Genomic DNA, 6000 nt, shown 5'->3' with positions numbered 1-6000 from the left:
TGAGTGGCATCTGCCAGTCTTCACCACTTGCCCAAATGGTGCAGCCTTACTGATATAGAGATTGCGTCTCCACCAATGTAGAAGTCCAGAGGAGCTGAGTTCAGAAGTACTTCTAAAGCTGCTGTTGGTGTTGTCCTGAGGGCACTCGTGATGCAAAGGCATGCCACTATACCATACGGGCCTGGTTGGTGGATTGCTCCAGAGATGGTTGTCCTTCTGGAAGGTTCTCTTCTCTCTACAGAGAAATGCTTGAGCTCTGACAGAGTGACCATTGGGTTCTTGGTCACCTCCCTGACTAAGGCCCTTCTCCCCTGATTGCTCAGTTTAGACAGGCAGCCAGCTCTAGTGACAGTCCTGGTGGAACCACTGTACTCAATGGGACCTTCAAAGTAGCAGAAATATTTCTGTACCCTTACTCAGATTTGTGTCTTGAGACAATCCTGTCTCAGAGGTCTCCAGACAATTCCTTTGACTTCATGCTTGATTTGTGCTCTGACTTGCACTGTCAACTGTGGGACCTTATATGTAGACAGGTGTGTGTCTTTCCAATTCATGTCCAATCAACTGACTTTAAACCAGGTGGGCTCCAATTACGCTGTAGAAACATCTCAAGGATGATCAGTGGAAACAAGATGCACCTGAGTCTATCCCAGCAGTCACAGGGCATGAGGCAGTGTACACCCTGGGCAAGATGCCAGTCTGTCACAGGGCCATTGTCACTCAAAGCAAGTACAAAAGGATTCATATGAAATATTGTGGGAGGACTAGGTGTCGTGTGTGTAATTGGACAATTGTTGTATTTTGGTAACACCGAAACAGACACTTTGTCAGGTGCCATGCAATTCAAATGTGGATTTGTATCTTCCAGTCAGCATTGGGGATTACCCAATTCTGGTTTTAATGCCATAGATCTTTGCGTTATTCTTTTGCTTCATCTAATCAATCAATCAATCAATTTTTTTTATATAGCGCCAAATCACAACAAACAGTTGCCCCAAGGCGCTTTATATTGTAAGGCAAGGCCATACAATAATTATGTAAAACCCCAACGGTCAAAACGACCCCCTGTGAGCAAGCACTTGGCTACAGTGGGAAGGAAAAACTCCCTTTTAACAGGAAGAAACCTCCAGCAGAACCAGGCTCAGGGAGGGGCAGTCTTCTGCTGGGACTGGTTGGGGCTGAGGGAGAGAACCAGGAAAAAGACATGCTGTGGAGGGGAGCAGAGATCGATCACTAATGATTAAATGCAGAGTGGTGCATACAGAGCAAAAAGAGAAACAGTTCATCATGGGAACCCCCCAGCAGTCTACGTCTATAGCAGCATAACTAAGGGATGGTTCAGGGTCACCTGATCCAGCCCTAACTATAAGCTTTAGCAAAAAGGAAAGTTTTAAGCCTAATCTTAAAAGTAGAGAGGGTGTCTGTCTCCCTGATCTGAATTGGGAGCTGGTTCCACAGGAGAGGAGCCTGAAAGCTGAAGGCTCTGCCTCCCATTCTACTCTTACAAACCCTAGGAACTACAAGTAAGCCTGCAGTCTGAGAGCGAAGCGCTCTATTGGGGTGATATGGTACTACGAGGTCCCTAAGATAAGATGGGACCTGATTATTCAAAACCTTATAAGTAAGAAGAAGAATTTTAAATTCTATTCTAGAATTAACAGGAAGCCAATGAAGAGAGGCCAATATGGGTGAGATATGCTCTCTCCTTCTAGTCCCCGTCAGTACTCTAGCTGCAGCATTTTGAATTAACTGAAGGCTTTTTAGGGAACTTTTAGAACAACCTGATAATAATGAATTACAATAGTCCAGCCTAGAAGAAATAAATGCATGAATTAGTTTTTCAGCATCACTCTGAGACAAGACCTTTCTGATTTTAGAGATATTGCGTAAATGCAAAAAAGCAGTCCTACATATTTGTTTAATATGCGCTTTGAATGACATATCCTGATCAAAAATGACTCCAAGATTTCTCAAGGTATTACTAGAGGCCAGGGCAATGCCATCCAGAGTAAGGATCTGGTTAGACACCATGTTTCTAAGATTTGTGGGGCCAAGTACAATAACTTCAGTTTTATCTGAGTTTAAAAGCAGGAAATTAGAGGTCATCCATGTCTTTATGTCTGTAAGACAATCCTGCAGTTTAGCTAATTGGTGTGTGTCCTCTGGCTTCATGGATAGATAAAGCTGGGTATCATCTGCGTAACAATGAAAATTTAAGCAATACCGTCTAATAATACTACCAAAGGGAAGCATGTATAAAGTGAATAAAATTGGTCCTAGCACAGAACCTTGTGGAACTCCATAATTAACCCTAGTCTGTGAAGAAGATTCCCCATTTACATGAACAAATTGTAATCTATTAGACAAATATGATTCAAACCACCGCAGCGCAGTGCCTTTAATACCTATGGCATGCTCTAATCTCTGTAATAAAATTTTATGGTCAACAGTATCAAAAGCAGCACAGAACAAGCACAGAGATGAGTCCACTGTCCGAGGCCATAAGAAGATCATTTGTAACCTTCACTAATGCTGTTTCTGTACTATGATGAATTCTAAAACCTGACTGAAACTCTTCAAATAGACCATTCCTCTGCAGATGATCAGTTAGCTGTTTTACAACTACCCTTTCAAGAATTTTTGAGAGAAAAGGAAGGTTGGAGATTGGCCTAAAATTAGCTAAGATAGCTGGGTCAAGTGATGGCTTTTTAAGTAATGGTTTAATTACTGCCACCTTAAAAGCCTGTGGTACATAGCCAACTAACAAAGATAGATTGATCATATTTAAGATCGAAGCATTAAATAATGGTAGGGCTTCCTTGAGCAGCCTGGTAGGAATGGGGTCTAATAAACATGTTGATGGTTTGGATGAAGTAACTAATGAAAATAACTCAGACAGAACAATCGGAGAGAAAGAGTCTAACCAAATACTGGCATCACTGAAAGCAGCCAAAGATAACGATACGTCTTTGGGATGGTTATGAGTAATTTTTTCTCTAATAGTTAAAATTGTGTTAGCAAAGAAAGTCATGAAGTCATTACTAGTTAAAGTTAATGGAATACTCAGCTCAATAGAGCTCTGACTCTTTGTCAGCCTGGCTACAGTGCTGAAAAGAAACCTGGGGTTGTTCTTATTTTCTTCAATTAGTGATGAGTAGAAAGATGTCCTAGCTTTACGGAGGGCTTTTTTATAGAGCAACAGACTCTTTTTCCAGGCTAAGTGAAGATCTTCTAAATTAGTGAGACGCCATTTCCTCTCCAACTTACGGGTTATCTGCTTTAAGCTACGAGTTTGTGAGTTATACCACGGAGTCAGGCACTTCTGATTTAAAGCTCTCTTTTTCAGAGGAGCTACAGCATCCAAAGTTGTCTTCAATGAGGATGTAAAACTATTGACGAGATACTCTATCTCACTTACTATCTCGTCTGTTATGGACGAAGAACACAGGTGCATTTTATTGATGGCATTTTGAATGCACAGAGATACTGTGACAAGATCCTGAGGCCCATTGTTGTGCCATGCATCCAAGAACATCACCTCATGTTGCAGCAGGATAATGCACGGCCCCATGTTGCAAGGATCTGTACACAATTCTTGGAAGCTGAAAATGTCCCAGTTCTTGCATGGCCGGCATACTCACCGGACATGTCACCCATTGAGCATGTTTGGGATGCTCTGGACCGGCGTATACGACAGCATGTACCAGTTCCTGTCAATATCCAGCAACTTCGCACAGCCATTGAAGAGGAGTGGACCAACATTCCACAGGCCACAATTGACAACCTGATCAACTCTATGCGAAGGAGATGTGTTGCACTGCATGAGACAAATGGTGGTCACACCAGATACTGACTGGTATCCCCCCCAATAAAACAAAACTGCACCTTTCAGAGTGGCCTTTTATTGTGGGCAGTCTAAGGCACACCTGTGCACTAATCATGGTGTCTAATCAGCATCTTGGTATGGCACAGCTGTGAGGTGGGATGGATTATCTCAGCAAAGGAGAAGTGCTCACTATCACAGATTTGGACTGGTTTGTGAAAAATATTTGAGGGGTATGGTGATATTGTGTATGTGGAAAAAGTTTTAGATCTTTGAGTTCATCTCATACAAAATGGGAGCAAAACCAAAAGTGTTGCGTTTATATTTTTGTTGAGTGTACTTTATTGACGACTCTGACCCCTTTGAAAAGTGATCAAATTACATGTATTGTATTGAGCTCAGCAATGTTTTCATAGGCCAAAAATGGTCACCAGAGTAAAGGGGTAAAGTCTGTGCCAACCCATAATGGCTGAGTGGATCCTTGTCATTTGACTGCTGCTTTGTACATCACATGACATGGATTATTCATCCCATTTGTGTTGCGTTTCATTTAGCGTGCAAATTTGGTTCCATAAGTTTTGTACCATTGCACGCTGCAAACCCCGCCCACGCACACACTAATGGGGCAGTGTTTAGCTAAACATGGCAGAGTTTGTTTTGCTGACGGACGACAATTTGAACGAGCTAATTGACAATGCTAAGTCTTCTAACACGCATACACACACAGAAGAAAAAAAAAATCCACTACGCCATCAGCTGTGTAGAGGCATGAAGAGCTGTTAGGATGAAAACCTGGACAAATTTCTGACACGATTTTTCGCTGGACTGAGGAAGTACAGTCCTTTTTTAAATATTACGGACTAACTGTTTTTCCAGGTTGCCTGAAAAAAATTTTGGACTCATATTTAAAGTTTGTGTTGGACTGCTGTCAAAGCACCACACCAAAATGTAAGTCCCTTTTCTGTTGTTTATAAATTAATATAATATCAAATGACAAGGATGTATTTTAGCTGTGATACAAAACAAATAATGAAGGTTTTCCATTCTTTCAATAGAATGAATATTTAATGTGGGGAAAGCTGGAACGTACCATTCAACTTGGCTTTGCCTCATTGAATGGAACATTCCATCTTTCACCTCATGAACTATTCGTATAATTGAACTCATAACCATTCATTATTTGTATATTATTATATGGTTATGACGCTACTTGCGCTCTGATTGGCTGATTTTTGGTCTGATATTTTCCTATATCAGACCTGTTATCATGACAGTCGGTCAGGAACTTGCATCACATTCGTTACAAACCAGAAAGCTAAAAACCAAGTTGGTTATGAACATACTCCATAAATGTCTAAACAGCAGTGGAAAAAACAGAGACTGAAAGCTTACCAGCTATTGACCGGACCATCTGTTAGCAAATTCTTTCTCTGCGCTCACTGTTTGTTTCACTGTTTCTCTGTTAGCGTTATTAAATTTGTTTTAACGTATTTTTTTAAGCAGTTCATTGGTTTAATGTGGATGTGACCTGTCAGAACTTCACTGCACTTTGGACCTTATCGTCGCAATGAAAATCGCACTGCTGTGGTGGATCATTTTCTGCCTATCAGCGTTTGCGCACGGGAGCTGCCTCACAAGCCAGCAAAGCTTCCTTACCTACACCAGAGAGCATCTTTGGTCACTTCATTCACCTGGTGGGGTTCCTTCAGTTTGTCTACCTGCGGACTGTCAGGAAATCTGACGGCCTCTTAAATGTCTGGGGAAGAGGAAAAAGCGTGGCTCCAGGGGAGGCGTGAGGCACCGACTCTGGAGACGCCGTGGCAGATTCCCGCTGCCTGTCACCACTCTGTCTAACGTTCGATCGGTAAGCAATAAACTCGATGATCTTGTGCTAAGAGCCGAGCATGACAGTGAATTTAGACAGAGCAATCTTGTGTGTTTGACGGAAACATGGCTTAAAGATCATCACGATACACCGAGCCTGTCAGGCTACACCACTGCCAGAGCGGACAGCACTGCGCACAAATCCATCGGAGGGGGTCTGTGTTTGTTTGTGGATAACAGCTGGGCCACTCAATACAGCATACGAGAGCAAGTATGCACACCTGACTATGAGATACTGACTGTATCTTTTAGAGCCTTTTATCTTCCGCGGGAGTTCGGACAGATCACTGTCA

Source organism: Thalassophryne amazonica, chromosome 5 (assembly GCF_902500255.1).
Source record: "Thalassophryne amazonica chromosome 5, fThaAma1.1, whole genome shotgun sequence".
Taxonomy (NCBI): domain Eukaryota; kingdom Metazoa; phylum Chordata; class Actinopteri; order Batrachoidiformes; family Batrachoididae; genus Thalassophryne; species Thalassophryne amazonica.
The sequence above is the reverse complement of the archived record's forward strand: the minus strand, read 5'-3'. Positions refer to the sequence as shown.